Below are 19,463 nucleotides of genomic sequence, written 5' to 3' on the forward strand. Positions count from 1 at the left end.
AAACTGTTTTACTGTGCCAATAATTTATAATAAATTCTACAAATATTACCATAAACCTTCGCTATACAGCTAAAAGTATAACATCTGATAAAAATTAAGAAGATTTGTTACCATAAAACAACTGTCACCTTGTTCATGATGTTCCTAAGTACCTCTAAAAAATATTCCCAACCTGTTTTACTGTGCCAATAATTTATAATAAATTCGACAAATATTACCATAAACCTTCGCTATACAGCTAAAAGTATAAAATCTGATAAAAATTAAGAAGATTTGTTACCATAAAACAACTATGTCACCTTGTTCATGATGTTCCTAAGTACCTCGAAAAAATATTCCCAACCTTTTTTACTGTGCCAATAATTTATAATAAATTCGACAAATATCACCATAAACCTTCGCTATACAGCTAAAAGTATAAACTCTGATAAAAATTAAGAAGATTTGTTACCATAAAACAACTATGTCACCTTGTTCATGATGTTCCTAAGTACCTCTAAAAATATTCCCAACCTGTTTTACTGTGCCAATAATTTATAATAAATTCGACAAATATCACCATAAACCTTCGCTATACAGCTAAAAGTATAAACTCTGATAAAAATTAAGAAGATTTGTTACCATAAAACAACTATGTCACCTTGTTCATGATGTTCCTAAGTACCTCTAAAAAATATTCCCAACCTGTTTTACTGTGCCAATAATTTATAATAAATTCGACAAATATCACCATAAACCTTCGCTATACAGCTAAAAGAATAAACTCTGATAAAAATTAAGAAGATTTGTTACCATAAACCAACTCTGTCACCTTGTTCATGATGTTCCTAAGTACCTCTAAAAAATATTCCCAAACTTTTTTACTGTGCCAATAATTTATAATAAATTCGACAAATATTACCATAATCCATCCGCTATAGAGCAAAAAGTATAAAATCAGATAAAAATCAAAAAGATTTGTTACCATAAACCAACTCTGTCACCTTGTTCATGATGTTCCTGAGTACCTCTAAAAAATATTCCCAAACTTTTTTACTGTGCCAATAATTTATAATAAATTCGACAAATATTACCATAATCCATCCACTATAGAGCAAAAAGTATAAAATCAGATAAAAATCAAAAAGATTTGTTACCATAAACCAACTCTGTCACCTTGTTCATGATGTTCCTAAGTACCTCTAAAAAATATTCCCAAACTTTTTTACTGTGCCAATAATTTATAATAAATTCGACAAATATTACCATAATCCATCCGCTATAGAGCTAAAAGTATAAAATCAGATAAAAATCAAAAAGATTTGTTACCATAAACCAACTCTGTCACCTTGTTCATGATGTTCCTAAGTACCTCTAAAAAATATTCCCAAACTTTTTTACTGTGCCAATAATTTATAATAAATTCGACAAATATTACCATAATCCATCCGCTATAGAGCTAAAAGTATAAAATCAGATAAAAATCAAAAAGATTTGTTACCATAAACCAACTCTGTCACCTTGTTCATGATGTTCCTAAGTACCTCTAAAAAATATTCCCAACCTTTTTTACTGTGCCAATAATTTATAATAAATTCGACAAATATTACCATAATCCATCCGCTATAGAGCAAAAAGTATAAAATCAGATAAAAATTAAGAAGATTTGTTACCATAAAACAACTATGTCACCTTGTTCATGAGGTTCCTAAGTACCTCCAAAAAATATTCCCAAACTGTTTTACTGTGCCAATAATTTATAATAAATTCTACAAATATTACCATAAACCTTCGCTATACAGCTAAAAGTATAAAATCTGATAAAAATTAAGAAGATTTGTTACCATAAAACAACTATGTCACCTTGTTCATGATGTTCCTAAGTACCTCTAAAAAATATTCCCAAACTTTTTTACTGTGCCAATAATTTATAATAAATTCGACAAATATTACCATAATCCATCCGCTATAGAGCAAAAAGTATAAAATCAGATAAAAATCAAAAAGATTTGTTACCATAAACCAACTCTGTCACCTTGTTCATGATGTTCCTAAGTACCTCTAAAAAATATTCCCAAACTTTTTTACTGTGCCAATAATTTATAATAAATTCGACAAATATTACCATAATCCATCCGCTATAGAGCAAAAAGTATAAAATCAGATAAAAATCAAAAAGATTTGTTACCATAAACCAACTCTGTCACCTTGTTCATGATGTTCCTGAGTACCTCTAAAAAATATTCCCAAACTTCTTTACTGTGCCAATAATTTATAATAAATTCGGCAAATATTACCATAATCCATCCGCTATAGAGCAAAAAGTATAAAATCAGATAAAAATCAAAAAGATTTGTTACCATAAATCAACTCTGTCACCTTGTTCATGATGTTCCTAAGTACCTCTAAAAATATTCCTGACCTGTTTTACTGTGCCAATAATTTATAATAAATTCGACAAATATTACCATAATCCATCCGCTATAGAGCAAAAAGTATAAAATCAGATAAAAATCAAAAAGATTTGTTACCATAAACCAACTCTGTCACCTTGTTCATGATGTTCCTAAGTACCTCTAAAAAATATTCCCAAACTTTTTTACTGTGCCAATAATTTATAATAAATTCGACAAATATTACCATAATCCATCCGCTATAGAGCAAAAAGTATAAAATCAGATAAAAATCAAAAAGATTTGTTACCATAAATCAACTCTGTCACCTTGTTCATGATGTTCCTAAGTACCTCTAAAAAATATTCCCAACCTTTTTTACTGTGCCAATAATTTATAATAAATTCGACAAATATTACCATAATCCATCCGCTATAGAGCAAAAAGTATAAAATCAGATAAAAATTAAGAAGATTTGTTACCATAAAACAACTATGTCACCTTGTTCATGAGGTTCCTAAGTACCTCCAAAAAATATTCCCAAACTGTTTTACTGTGCCAATAATTTATAATAAATTCTACAAATATTACCATAAACCTTCGCTATACAGCTAAAAGTATAAAATCAGATAAAAATTAAGAAGATTTGTTACCATAAAACAACTATGTCACCTTGTTCATGAGGTTCCTAAGTACCTCCAAAAAATATTCCCAAACTGTTTTACTGTGCCAATAATTTATAATAAATTCGACAAATATCACCATAAACCTTCGCTATACAGCTAAAAGTATAAACTCTGATAAAAATTAAGATTTGTTACCATAAAACAGCTATGTCATCTTGTTCATGATGTTCCTAAGTACCTCTAAAAAATATTCCCAAACTGTTTTACTGTGCCAATAATTTATAATAAATTCGACAAATATTACCATAAACCTTTGCTATACAGCAAAAAATATAAAAACTCATAAAAATTAAGGATATTTGTTACCATAAAACAACTATGTCACCTTGTTCATGATGTTCCTAAGTACCTCTAAAAAATATTCCCAAACTGTTTTACTGTGCCAATAATTTATAATAAATTCTACAAATATTACCATAAACCTTCGCTATACAGCTAAAAGTATAACATCTGATAAAAATTAAGAAGATTTGTTACCATAAAACAACTGTCACCTTGTTCATGATGTTCCTAAGTACCTCTAAAAAATATTCCCAACCTGTTTTACTGTGCCAATAATTTATAATAAATTCGACAAATATTACCATAAACCTTCGCTATACAGCTAAAAGTATAAACTCTGATAAAAATTAAGAAGATTTGTTACCATAAAACAACTATGTCACCTTGTTCATGATGTTCCTAAGTACCTCTAAAAAATATTCCCAACCTGTTTTACTGTGCCAATAATTTATAATAAATTCGACAAATATCACCATAAACCTTCGCTATACAGCTAAAAGTATAAACTCTGATAAAAATTAAGAAGATTTGTTACCATAAAACAACTATGTCACCTTGTTCATGATGTTCCTAAGTACCTCTAAAAATATTCCCAACCTGTTTTACTGTGCCAATAATTTATAATAAATTCGACAAATATCACCATAAACCTTCGCTATACAGCTAAAAGTATAAACTCTGATAAAAATTAAGAAGATTTGTTACCATAAAACAACTATGTCACCTTGTTCATGATGTTCCTAAGTACCTCTAAAAATATTCCAAACCTGTTTTACTGTGCCAATAATTTATAATAAATTCGACAAATATTACCATAATCCATCCGCTATAGAGCAAAAAGTATAAAATCAGATAAAAATCAAAAAGATTTGTTACCATAAACCAACTCTGTCACCTTGTTCATGATGTTCCTAAGTACCTCTAAAAAATATTCCCAAACTTTTTTACTGTGCCAATAATTTATAATAAATTCGACAAATATTACCATAATCCATCCGCTATAGAGCTAAAAGTATAAAATCAGATAAAAATCAAAAAGATTTGTTACCATAAACCAACTCTGTCACCTTGTTCATGATGTTCCTGAGTACCTCTAAAAAATATTCCCAAACTTTTTTACTGTGCCAATAATTTATAATAAATTCGACAAATATTACCATAATCCATCCACTATAGAGCTAAAAGTATAAAATCAGATAAAAATCAAAAAGATTTGTTACCATAAACCAACTCTGTCACCTTGTTCATGATGTTCCTGAGTACCTCTAAAAAATATTCCCAAACTTTTTTACTGTGCCAATAATTTATAATAAATTCGACAAATATTACCATAATCCATCCGCTATAGAGCTAAAAGTATAAAATCAGATAAAAATCAAAAAGATTTGTTACCATAAACCAACTCTGTCACCTTGTTCATGATGTTCCTGAGTACCTCTAAAAAATATTCCCAAACTTTTTTACTGTGCCAATAATTTATAATAAATTCGACAAATATTACCATAATCCATCCACTATAGAGCTAAAAGTATAAAATCAGATAAAAATCAAAAAGATTTGTTACCATAAACCAACTCTGTCACCTTGTTCATGATGTTCCTGAGTACCTCTAAAAATATTCCCAACCTGTTTTACTGTGCCAATAATTTATAATAAATTCGACAAATATTACCATAAACCTTCGCTATACAGCTAAAAGTATAAAATCTGATAAAAATTAAGAAGATTTGTTACCATAAAACAACTATGTCACCTTGTTCATGATGTTCCTAAGTACCTCTAAAAAATATTCCCAACCTTTTTTACTGTGCCAATAATTTATAATAAATTCTACAAATATCACCATAAACCTTCGCTATACAGCTAAAAGTATAAACTCTGATAAAAATTAAGAAGATTTGTTACCATAAAACAACTATGTCACCTTGTTCATGATGTTCCTAAGTACCTCTAAAAAATATTCCCAAACTGTTTTACTGTGTCAATAATTTATAATAAATTCGACAAATATTACCATAAACCTTTGCTATACAGCAAAAACTATAAAAACTGATAAAAATTAAGAAGATTTGTTACCATAAAACAACTATGTCACCTTGTTCATGATGTTCCTAAGTACCTCTAAAAAATATTCCCAACCTGTTTTACTGTGCCAATAATTTATAATAAATTCGACAAATATCACCATAAACCTTCGCTATACAGCTAAAAGTATAAACTCTGATAAAAATTAAGAAGATTTGTTACCATAAAACAACTATGTCACCTTGTTCATGATGTTCCTAAGTACCTCTAAAAAATATTCCCAAACTGTTTTACTGTGCCAATAATTTATAATAAATTCGACAAATATTACCATAAACCTTCGCTATACAGCTAAAAGTATAAAATCTGATAAAAATTAAGAAGATTTGTTACCATAAAACAACTATATCACCTTGTTCATGATGTTCCTAAGTACCTCTAAAAATATTCCCAACCTGTTTTACTGTGCCAATAATTTATAATAAATTCGACAAATATCACCATAAACCTTCGCTATACAGCTAAAAGTATAACATCTGATAAAAATTAAGAAGATTTGTTACCATAAAACAACTATGTCACCTTGTTCATGATGTTCCTAAGTACCTCTAAAAATATTCCCAACCTGTTTTACTGTGCCAATAATTTATAATAAATTCGACAAATATTACCATAAACCTTCGCTATACAGCTAAAAGTATAAAATCTGATAAAAATTAAGAAGATTTGTTACCATAAAACAACTATGTCACCTTGTTCATGATGTTCCTAAGTACCTCTAAAAAATATTCCCAACCTGTTTTACTGTGCCAATAATTTATAATAAATTCGACAAATATCACCATAAACCTTCGCTATACAGCTAAAAGTATAAACTCTGATAAAAATTAAGAAGATTTGTTACCATAAAACAACTATGTCACCTTGTTCATGATGTTCCTAAGTACCTCTAAAAAATATTCCCAACCTGTTTTACTGTGCCAATAATTTATAATAAATTCGACAAATATCACCATAAACCTTCGCTATACAGCTAAAAGTATAAACTCTGATAAAAATTAAGAAGATTTGTTACCATAAAACAACTATGTCACCTTGTTCATGATGTTCCTAAGTACCTCTAAAAAATATTCCCAAACTGTTTTACTGTGCCAATAATTTATAATAAATTCGACAAATATTACCATAAACCTTTGCTATACAGCAAAAAATATAAAAACTCATAAAAATTAAGGATATTTGTTACCATAAAACAACTATGTCACCTTGTTCATGATGTTCCTAAGTACCTCTAAAAAATATTCCCAAACTGTTTTACTGTGCCAAAAATTTATAATAAATTCTACAAATATTACCATAAACCTTCGCTATACAGCTAAAAGTATAACATCTGATAAAAATTAAGAAGATTTGTTACCATAAAACAACTATGTCACCTTGTTCATGATGTTCCTAAGTACCTCGAAAAAATATTCCCAACCTTTTTTACTGTGCCAATAATTTATAATAAATTCGACAAATATCACCATAAACCTTCGCTATACAGCTAAAAGTGTAAACTCTGATAAAAATTAAGAAGATTTGTTACCATAAAACAACTATGTCACCTTGTTCATGATGTTCCTAAGTACCTCTAAAAATATTCCCAACCTGTTTTACTGTGCCAATAATTTATAATAAATTCGACAAATATCACCATAAACCTTCGCTATACAGCTAAAAGTATAAACTCAGATAAAAATTAAGAAGATTTGTTACCATAAAACAACTATGTCACCTTGTTCATGATGTTCCTAAGTACCTCTAAAAAATATTCCCAACCTGTTTTACTGTGCCAATAATTTATAATAAATTCGACAAATATCACCATAAACCTTCGCTATACAGCTAAAAGTATAAACTCTGATAAAAATTAAGAAGATTTGTTACCATAAAACAACTATGTCACCTTGTTCATGATGTTCCTAAGTGGCGCCGCCGAGTGGGTTCATCCCAACCCCCGACCCCCCGATACCCCACCCCGAACCGGGACCGACGCCGAGACACAAACCCCGAAAACGCGTCGGCGCCGCCCGCCCGCGTCTCGAACTCCCGATCCCGCACGCACGCCGGAACACGCCTGCCGCTCCGAGACCGCCGCCGGGACCACGGGACGACGCCGCCGCCCGAAACCGAAAAACGCGCGGGTGCCCTCACCCGGCCCGCGACACCGCCTAGCCGGGCCACCCCCATCCCCCAACAACCGACCCCGCACCTCCAAACCGGACCGACGCCGAGGCCACGACTCCGGAAAAACGTGCGGGTGCCGGCGCTCTCCCCACGGCGCCGCCGAGCCGTACCGTCCCAGTTCCCTAAATCCCCCCCTCCCACTTCGAACCCGAACCGACGACGGGGCTCAAACTCCCCCTTAACAAAACGCGTGGGTGGCGCCGTTCGCCCAACGACGCCGCCAAGCCGGACCGTTACAGTCCCCAATCCCCAACCTCCCGCTTCGAACCCGGACCGATGCTGAGACCTAAGACTCCCCCCCACCGAAACGCGTGGGTGCCGTCGACCGCCCCAAGAGTCCAATGAGCAAAATCATCCCGATCTCCGATTCCCAACCCCCTACCGACAACCCCCCAGCCCCAAAACCCATCGCCAGGAAGTCCACGGCCGAGTAGGTGGCTGTCAGGGAGAGCGCACTCTCCGGGTGTCCGAGGCGGTGCTACACTGTTTTTTTCCCCTTCCAATTTTTCCGTTTTTCCTTTTTTCTTTTCGGTGGGCACGCTGAGGCACCAGGGAGCCCCCTCACATAAGAAAAATATTTTCAGGGGTACTTAGGTACATCATGAACAAGGGGTTATAGTTGTTTTATGGTAACAAATCTTCTTGATTTTTATCTGATTTTATACTTTTTGCTCTATAGCGGATGGATTATGGTAATATTTGTAGAATTTATTGTAAATTATTGGCACAGTAAAACAGGTTGGGAATATTTTTTAGAGGTACTTAGAGACATCATGAACAAGGTGATATAGTTTTTTTATGGTAACAAATCTTAATTTTTATCTGATTTTATACTATTTGCTGTATAGCGAATGGATTATGTTAATATTTGTCGAATTTATTATAAATTATTGGCACAGTAAAACAGTTTGGGAATATTTTTTAGAGGTACTTAGGAACATCATGAACAAGGTGACATAGTTGTTTTATGGTAACAAATCTTCTTAATTTTTATCAGAGTTTATACTTTTAGCTGTATAGCGAAGGTTTATGGTGATATTTGTAGAATTTATTATAAATTATTGGCACAGTAAAAAAGGTTGGGAATATTTTTTAGAGGTACTCAGGAACATCATGAACAAGGTGACAGAGTTGGTTTATGGTAACAAATCTTTTTGATTTTTATCTGATTTTATACTTTTAGCTCTATAGCGGATGGATTATGGTAATATTTGTCGAATTTATTATAAATTATTGGCACAGTAAAAAAGTTTGGGAATATTTTTTAGAGGTACTCAGGAACATCATGAACAAGGTGACAGAGTTGGTTTATGGTAACAAATCTTTTTGATTTTTATCTGATTTTATACTTTTAGCTCTATAGCGGATGGATTATGGTAATATTTGTCGAATTTATTATAAATTATTGGCACAGTAAAAAAGTTTGGGAATATTTTTTAGAGGTACTCAGGAACATCATGAACAAGGTGACAGAGTTGGTTTATGGTAACAAATCTTTTTGATTTTTATCTGATTTTATACTTTTTGCTCTATAGCGGATGGATTATGGTAATATTTGTCGAATTTATTATAAATTATTGGCACAGTAAAAAAGTTTGGGAATATTTTTTAGAGGTACTTAGGAACATCATGAACAAGGTGACAGAGTTGGTTTATGGTAACAAATCTTTTTGATTTTTATCTGATTTTATACTTTTAGCTCTATAGCGGATGGATTATGGTAATATTTGTCGAATTTATTATAAATTATTGGCACAGTAAAAAAGTTTGGGAATATTTTTTAGAGGTACGTAGGAACATCATGAACAAGGTGACAGAGTTGGTTTATGGTAACAAATCTTTTTGATTTTTATCTGATTTTATACTTTTTGCTCTATAGCGGATGGATTATGGTAATATTTGTCGAATTTATTATAAATTATTGGCACAGTAAAACAGGTCAGGAATATTTTTAGAGGTACTTAGGAACATCATGAACAAGGTGACAGAGTTGATTTATGGTAACAAATCTTTTTGATTTTTATCTGATTTTATACTTTTTGCTCTATAGCGGATGGATTATGGTAATATTTGTCGAATTTATTATAAATTATTGGCACAGTAAAAAAGTTTGGGAATATTTTTTAGAGGTACTCAGGAACATCATGAACAAGGTGACAGAGTTGGTTTATGGTAACAAATCTTTTTGATTTTTATCTGATTTTATACTTTTTGCTCTATAGCGGATGGATTATGGTAATATTTGTCGAATTTATTATAAATTATTGGCACAGTAAAAAAGTTTGGGAATATTTTTTAGAGGTACTTAGGAACATCATGAACAAGGTGACAGAGTTGGTTTATGGTAACAAATCTTTTTGATTTTTATCTGATTTTATACTTTTAGCTCTATAGCGGATGGATTATGGTAATATTTGTCGAATTTATTATAAATTATTGGCACAGTAAAAAAGTTTGGGAATATTTTTTAGAGGTACGTAGGAACATCATGAACAAGGTGACAGAGTTGGTTTATGGTAACAAATCTTTTTGATTTTTATCTGATTTTATACTTTTTGCTCTATAGCGGATGGATTATGGTAATATTTGTCGAATTTATTATAAATTATTGGCACAGTAAAACAGGTCAGGAATATTTTTAGAGGTACTTAGGAACATCATGAACAAGGTGACAGAGTTGATTTATGGTAACAAATCTTTTTGATTTTTATCTGATTTTATACTTTTTGCTCTATAGCGGATGGATTATGGTAATATTTGTCGAATTTATTATAAATTATTGGCACAGTAAAAAAGTTTGGGAATATTTTTTAGAGGTACTCAGGAACATCATGAACAAGGTGACAGAGTTGGTTTATGGTAACAAATCTTTTTGATTTTTATCTGATTTTATACTTTTTGCTCTATAGCGGATGGATTATGGTAATATTTGTCGAATTTATTATAAATTATTGGCACAGTAAAAAAGTTTGGGAATATTTTTTAGAGGTACTTAGGAACATCATGAACAAGGTGACAGAGTTGGTTTATGGTAACAAATCTTCTTAATTTTTATCAGAGTTTATACTTTTAGCTGTATAGCGAAGGTTTATGGTAATATTTGTAGAATTTATTATAAATTATTGGCACAGTAAAACAGTTTGGGAATATTTTTTGGAGGTACTTAGGAACCTCATGAACAAGGTGACATAGTTGTTTTATGGTAACAAATCTTCTTAATTTTTATCTGATTTTATACTTTTTGCTCTATAGCGGATGGATTATGGTAATATTTGTCGAATTTATTATAAATTATTGGCACAGTAAAAAAGTTTGGGAATATTTTTTAGAGGTACTCAGGAACATCATGAACAAGGTGACAGAGTTGGTTTATGGTAACAAATCTTTTTGATTTTTATCTGATTTTATACTTTTAGCTCTATAGCGGATGGATTATGGTAACATTTGTCGAATTTATTATAAATTATTGGCACAGTAAAAAAGTTTGGGAATATTTTTTAGAGGTACTCAGGAACATCATGAACAAGGTGACAGAGTTGGTTTATGGTAACAAATCTTTTTGATTTTTATCTGATTTTATACTTTTAGCTCTATAGCGGATGGATTATGGTAGTATTTGTCGAATTTATTATAAATTATTGGCACAGTAAAAAAGTTTGGGAATATTTTTTAGAGGTACTCAGGAACATCATGAACAAGGTGACAGAGTTGGTTTATGGTAACAAATCTTTTTGATTTTTATCTGATTTTATACTTTTTGCTCTATAGCGGATGGATTATGGTAATATTTGTCGAATTTATTATAAATTATTGGCACAGTAAAAAAGTTTGGGAATATTTTTTAGAGGTACTTAGGAACATCATGAACAAGGTGACAGAGTTGTTTTATGGTAACAAATCTTTTTGATTTTTATCTGATTTTATACTTTTTGCTCTATAGCGGATGGATTATGGTAATATTTGTCGAATTTATTATAAATTATTGGCACAGTAAAAAAGGTTGGGAATATTTTTTAGAGGTACTTAGGAACATCATGAACAAGGTGACATAGTTGTTTTATGGTAAGAAATCTTCTTAATTTTTATCAGTTTTTATAGTTTTTGCTGTATAGCAAAGGTTTATGGTAATATTTGTCGAATTTATTATAAATTATTGACACAGTAAAACAGTTTGGGAATATTTTTAGAGGTACTTAGGAACATCATGAACAAGGTGACATAGTTGTTTTATGGTAACAAATCTTCTTAATTTTTATCAGATTTTATACTTTTAGCTGTATAGCGAAGGTTTATGGTAATATTTGTCGAATTTATTATAAATTATTGGCACAGTAAAACAGGTTGGGAATATTTTTAGAGGTACTCAGGAACATCATGAAAAGGTGACAGAGTTGGTTTATGGTAACAAATCTTTTTGATTTTTATCTGATTTTATACTTTTAGCTCTATAGCGGATGGATTATGGTAATATTTGTCGAATTTATTATAAATTATTGGCACAGTAAAAAAGTTTGGGAATATTTTTTAGAGGTACTCAGGAACATCATGAACAAGGTGACAGAGTTGGTTTATGGTAACAAATCTTTTTGATTTTTATCTGATTTTATACTTTTTGCTCTATAGCGGATGGATTATGGTAATATTTGTCGAATTTATTATAAATTATTGGCACAGTAAAAAAGTTTGGGAATATTTTTTAGAGGTACTTAGGAACATCATGAACAAGGTGACAGAGTTGGTTTATGGTAACAAATCTTTTTGATTTTTATCTGATTTTATACTTTTTGCTCTATAGCGGATGGATTATGGTAATATTTGTCGAATTTATTATAAATTATTGGCACAGTAAAACAGGTCAGGAATATTTTTAGAGGTACTTAGGAACATCATGAACAAGGTGACAGAGTTGATTTATGGTAACAAATCTTTTTGATTTTTATCTGATTTTATACTTTTTGCTCTATAGCGGATGGATTATGGTAATATTTGCCGAATTTATTATAAATTATTGGCACAGTAAAGAAGTTTGGGAATATTTTTTAGAGGTACTCAGGAACATCATGAACAAGGTGACAGAGTTGGTTTATGGTAACAAATCTTTTTGATTTTTATCTGATTTTATACTTTTTGCTCTATAGCGGATGGATTATGGTAATATTTGTCGAATTTATTATAAATTATTGGCAAAGTAAAAAAGTTTGGGAATATTTTTTAGAGGTACTTAGGAACATCATGAACAAGGTGACAGAGTTGGTTTATGGTAACAAATCTTTTTGATTTTTATCTGATTTTATACTTTTTGCTCTATAGCGGATGGATTATGGTAATATTTGTCGAATTTATTATAAATTATTGGCACAGTAAAAAAGTTTGGGAATATTTTTTAGAGGTACTCAGGAACATCATGAACAAGGTGACAGAGTTGGTTTATGGTAACAAATCTTTTTGATTTTTATCTGATTTTATACTTTTAGCTCTATAGCGGATGGATTATGGTAATATTTGTCGAATTTATTATAAATTATTGGCACAGTAAAAAAGTTTGGGAATATTTTTTAGAGGTACTCAGGAACATCATGAACAAGGTGACAGAGTTGGTTTATGGTAACAAATCTTTTTGATTTTTATCTGATTTTATACTTTTAGCTCTATAGCGGATGGATTATGGTAACATTTGTCGAATTTATTATAAATTATTGGCACAGTAAAAAAGTTTGGGAATATTTTTTAGAGGTACTCAGGAACATCATGAACAAGGTGACAGAGTTGGTTTATGGTAACAAATCTTTTTGATTTTTATCTGATTTTATACTTTTAGCTCTATAGCGGATGGATTATGGTAGTATTTGTCGAATTTATTATAAATTATTGGCACAGTAAAAAAGTTTGGGAATATTTTTTAGAGGTACTCAGGAACATCATGAACAAGGTGACAGAGTTGGTTTATGGTAACAAATCTTTTTGATTTTTATCTGATTTTATACTTTTTGCTCTATAGCGGATGGATTATGGTAATATTTGTCGAATTTATTATAAATTATTGGCACAGTAAAAAAGTTTGGGAATATTTTTTAGAGGTACTTAGGAACATCATGAACAAGGTGACAGAGTTGTTTTATGGTAACAAATCTTTTTGATTTTTATCTGATTTTATACTTTTTGCTCTATAGCGGATGGATTATGGTAATATTTGTCGAATTTATTATAAATTATTGGCACAGTAAAAAAGGTTGGGAATATTTTTTAGAGGTACTTAGGAACATCATGAACAAGGTGACATAGTTGTTTTATGGTAAGAAATCTTCTTAATTTTTATCAGTTTTTATAGTTTTTGCTGTATAGCAAAGGTTTATGGTAATATTTGTCGAATTTATTATAAATTATTGACACAGTAAAACAGTTTGGGAATATTTTTAGAGGTACTTAGGAACATCATGAACAAGGTGACATAGTTGTTTTATGGTAACAAATCTTCTTAATTTTTATCAGATTTTATACTTTTAGCTGTATAGCGAAGGTTTATGGTAATATTTGTCGAATTTATTATAAATTATTGGCACAGTAAAACAGGTTGGGAATATTTTTAGAGGTACTCAGGAACATCATGAAAAGGTGACAGAGTTGGTTTATGGTAACAAATCTTTTTGATTTTTATCTGATTTTATACTTTTAGCTCTATAGCGGATGGATTATGGTAATATTTGTCGAATTTATTATAAATTATTGGCACAGTAAAAAAGTTTGGGAATATTTTTTAGAGGTACTCAGGAACATCATGAACAAGGTGACAGAGTTGGTTTATGGTAACAAATCTTTTTGATTTTTATCTGATTTTATACTTTTAGCTCTATAGCGGATGGATTATGGTAATATTTGTCGAATTTATTATAAATTATTGGCACAGTAAAAAAGTTTGGGAATATTTTTTAGAGGTACTTAGGAACATCATGAACAAGGTGACAGAGTTGGTTTATGGTAACAAATCTTTTTGATTTTTATCTGATTTTATACTTTTTGCTCTATAGCGGATGGATTATGGTAATATTTGTCGAATTTATTATAAATTATTGGCACAGTAAAACAGGTCAGGAATATTTTTAGAGGTACTTAGGAACATCATGAACAAGGTGACAGAGTTGATTTATGGTAACAAATCTTTTTGATTTTTATCTGATTTTATACTTTTTGCTCTATAGCGGATGGATTATGGTAATATTTGCCGAATTTATTATAAATTATTGGCACAGTAAAGAAGTTTGGGAATATTTTTTAGAGGTACTCAGGAACATCATGAACAAGGTGACAGAGTTGGTTTATGGTAACAAATCTTTTTGATTTTTATCTGATTTTATACTTTTTGCTCTATAGCGGATGGATTATGGTAATATTTGTCGAATTTATTATAAATTATTGGCACAGTAAAAAAGTTTGGGAATATTTTTTAGAGATACTTAGGAACATCATGAACAAGGTGACAGAGTTGGTTTATGGTAACAAATCTTTTTGATTTTTATCTGATTTTATACTTTTTGCTCTATAGCGGATGGATTATGGTAATATTTGTCGAATTTATTATAAATTATTGGCACAGTAAAAAAGTTTGGGAATATTTTTTAGAGGTACTCAGGAACATCATGAACAAGGTGACAGAGTTGGTTTATGGTAACAAATCTTTTTGATTTTTATCTGATTTTATACTTTTAGCTCTATAGCGGATGGATTATGGTAGTATTTGTCGAATTTATTATAAATTATTGGCACAGTAAAAAAGTTTGGGAATATTTTTTAGAGGTACTCAGGAACATCATGAACAAGGTGACAGAGTTGGTTTATGGTAACAAATCTTTTTGATTTTTATCTGATTTTATACTTTTTGCTCTATAGCGGATGGATTATGGTAATATTTGTCGAATTTATTATAAATTATTGGCACAGTAAAAAAGTTTGGGAATATTTTTTAGAGGTACTTAGGAACATCATGAACAAGGTGACAGAGTTGTTTTATGGTAACAAATCTTTTTGATTTTTATCTGATTTTATACTTTTTGCTCTATAGCGGATGGATTATGGTAATATTTGTCGAATTTATTATAAATTATTGGCACAGTAAAAAAGGTTGGGAATATTTTTTAGAGGTACTTAGGAACATCATGAACAAGGTGACATAGTTGTTTTATGGTAAGAAATCTTCTTAATTTTTATCAGTTTTTATAGTTTTTGCTGTATAGCAAAGGTTTATGGTAATATTTGTCGAATTTATTATAAATTATTGACACAGTAAAACAGTTTGGGAATATTTTTTAGAGGTACTTAGGAACATCATGAACAAGGTGACAGTTGTTTTATGGTAACAAATCTTCTTAATTTTTATCAGATTTTATACTTTTAGCTGTATAGCGAAGGTTTATGGTAATATTTGTCGAATTTATTATAAATTATTGGCACAGTAAAACAGGTTGGGAATATTTTTAGAGGTACTCAGGAACATCATGAAAAGGTGACAGAGTTGGTTTATGGTAACAAATCTTTTTGATTTTTATCTGATTTTATACTTTTAGCTCTATAGCGGATGGATTATGGTAATATTTGTCGAATTTATTATAAATTATTGGCACAGTAAAAAAGTTTGGGAATATTTTTTAGAGGTACTCAGGAACATCATGAACAAGGTGACAGAGTTGGTTTATGGTAACAAATCTTTTTGATTTTTATCTGATTTTATACTTTTAGCTCTATAGCGGATGGATTATGGTAATATTTGTCGAATTTATTATAAATTATTGGCACAGTAAAAAAGTTTGGGAATATTTTTTAGAGGTACTTAGGAACATCATGAACAAGGTGACAGAGTTGGTTTATGGTAACAAATCTTTTTGATTTTTATCTGATTTTATACTTTTTGCTCTATAGCGGATGGATTATGGTAATATTTGTCGAATTTATTATAAATTATTGGCACAGTAAAACAGGTCAGGAATATTTTTAGAGGTACTTAGGAACATCATGAACAAGGTGACAGAGTTGATTTATGGTAACAAATCTTTTTGATTTTTATCTGATTTTATACTTTTTGCTCTATAGCGGATGGATTATGGTAATATTTGTCGAATTTATTATAAATTATTGGCACAGTAAAAAGGTTTGGGAATATTTTTTAGAGGTACTTAGGAACATCATGAACAAGGTGACAGAGTTGGTTTATGGTAACAAATCTTTTTGATTTTTATCTGATTTTATACTTTTTGCTCTATAGCGGAAAAAGGTGGAGTGCCCACTCCAGGTCGGGGAGGTGGCCCTGCTTCAAGTGGAGGAGTTCAAGTACCTCGGGATCTTGTTCACGAGTGATGGAAGGAGGGAGCGGGAGATTGACAGGCGGATCGGGGCAGCGTCCGCAGTAATGCGGACGCTGCACCGGTCCGTTGTGGTGAAAAGAGAGCTGAGCCGCAAGGCAAAGCTCTCGATTTACCGGTCAGTCTACGTCCCAATCCTCACCTATGGTCATGAGCTTTGGGTAATGACCGAAAGAATGAGGTCGCGAGTACAAGCGGCCGAAATGAGTTTCCTCCGCAGGGTGTCTGGGCTAAGCCTTAGAGATAGGGTGAGGAACTCAGACATCCGGGAGGGACTCGGAGTAGAGCCGCTGCTCCTACACGTCGAGAGGAGCCAGTTGAGGTGGGTCGGGCATCTGGTTAGGATGCCTCCCGGACGCTTCCCTGGGGAAGTGTTTCGGGCACGTCCAACCGGGAGGAGACCTCGGGGTCGACCCAGAACACGCTGGAGAGATTATATCTCTCAGCTGGCCTGGGAACGCCTCGGGATCCCCCCGGAGGAGCTGGTGGAAGTGGCTGGGGAGAGGACTGTCTGGGCTTCCCTGCTGAGGATACTGCCCCCGCGACCCGGACCCTGAACGGAAAAGCGGAAGAAGACGAGTACGAGTACGAGTGCTCTATAGCGGATGGATTATGGTAATATTTGTCGAATTTATTATAAATTATTGGCACAGTAAAAAAGTTTGGGAATATTTTTTAGAGGTACTCAGGAACATCATGAACAAGGTGACAGAGTTGGTTTATGGTAACAAATCTTTTTGATTTTTATCTGATTTTATACTTTTTGCTCTATAGCGGATGGATTATGGTAATATTTGTCGAATTTATTATAAATTATTGGCACAGTAAAAAAGGTTGGGAATATTTTTTAGAGGTACTTAGGAACATCATGAACAAGGTGACATAGTTGTTTTATGGTAACAAATCTTTTTGATTTTTATCAGATTTTATACTTTTAGCTGTATAGCGAAGGTTTATGGTAATATTTGTCGAATTTATTATAAATTATTGGCACAGTAAAACACTTTGGGAATATTTTTTAGAGGTACTTAGGAACATCATGAACAAGGTGACATAGTTGTTTTATGGTAACAAATCTTTTTGATTTTTATCTGATTTTATACTTTTTGCTCTATAGCGGATGGATTATGGTAATATTTGTCGAATTTATTATAAATTATTGGCACAGTAAAAAAGGTTGGGAATATTTTTTAGAGGTACTTAGGAACATCATGAACAAAGTGACAGAGTTGGTTTATGGTAACAAATCTTTTTGATTTTTATCTGATTTTATACTTTTTGCTCTATAGCGGATGGATTATGGTAATATTTGTCGAATTTATTATAAATTATTGGCACAGTAAAACAGGTCAGGAATATTTTTAGAGGTACTTAGGTACATCATGAACAAGGTGACATAGTTGTTTTATGGTAACAAATCTTCTTAATTTTTATCAGATTTTATACTTTTTGCAGTATAGCGAATGGATTATGGTAATATTTGTAGAATTTATTATAAATTATTGGCACAGTAAAACAGGTCAGGAATATTTTTAGAGGTACTTAGGTACATCATGAATAAGGTGACATAGTTGTTTTATGGTAACAAATCTTCTTAATTTTTATCAGATTTTATACTTTTTGCAGTATAGCGAATGGATTATGGTAATATTTGTAGAATTTATTATAAATTATTGGCACAGTAAAAAAGTTTGGGAATATTTTTTAGAGGTACTTAGGAACATCATCATATTCATTCAGTATATGAGCTACAGACATCAGTACTCTATACATTATATTCATTCAGTATATGAGCTACAGACATCACTATACATCATATTCATTCAGTATATGAGCTACAGACATCACTACTCTATACATCATATTCATTCAGTATTTGAGCTACAGACATCACTACTCTATACATCATATTCATTCAGTATATGAGCTACAGACATCACTATACATCATATTCATTCAGTATATGAGCTACAGACATCACTACATCATATTCATTCAGTATATGAGCTACAGACATCACTACTCTATACATCATATTCATTCAGTATATGAGCTACAGACATCACTACTATATACATCATATTCATTCAGTATATGAGCTACAGACATCAATACTCTAAGCATCATATTCATTCAGTATATGATCTACAGACATCACTACTCTATGCATCATATTCATTCAGTATATGAGCTACATACATCACTATACATCATATTCATTCAGTATATGAGCTACAGACATCACTACTCTATACATCATATTCATTCAGTGTATGAGCTACAGACATCACTACTCTATACATCATATTCATTCAGTATATGAGCTACAGAAATCACTACTATATACATCATATTCATTCAGTATATGAGCTCAGTATATGAGCTACAGACATCACTACTCTATGCCATCATATCCATTCAGTATATGAGCTACAGACATCACTACTCTATGCATCATATTCATTCAGTATATGAGCTACAAACATCACTACTCTATGCATCATATTCATTCAGTATAT

The 19,463-nt window shown here is 31.5% G+C and overlaps 1 protein-coding gene across 1 annotated transcript in view; it reads right to left on the reverse strand.

The window, feature by feature from the left end:
* Positions 1 to 19,463, reverse strand: part of LOC308287620 (exosome complex component RRP40-like) — a 33,982-nt gene that overhangs the window by 13,304 nt on the left and 1,215 nt on the right. The window lies entirely within an intron of this gene.

The sequence above is a fragment of the Nannobrachium achirus genome (assembly GCF_963921795.1).
Source record: "Nannobrachium achirus genome assembly, chromosome: 6".
NCBI lineage: Eukaryota > Metazoa > Chordata > Actinopteri > Myctophiformes > Myctophidae > Nannobrachium > Nannobrachium achirus.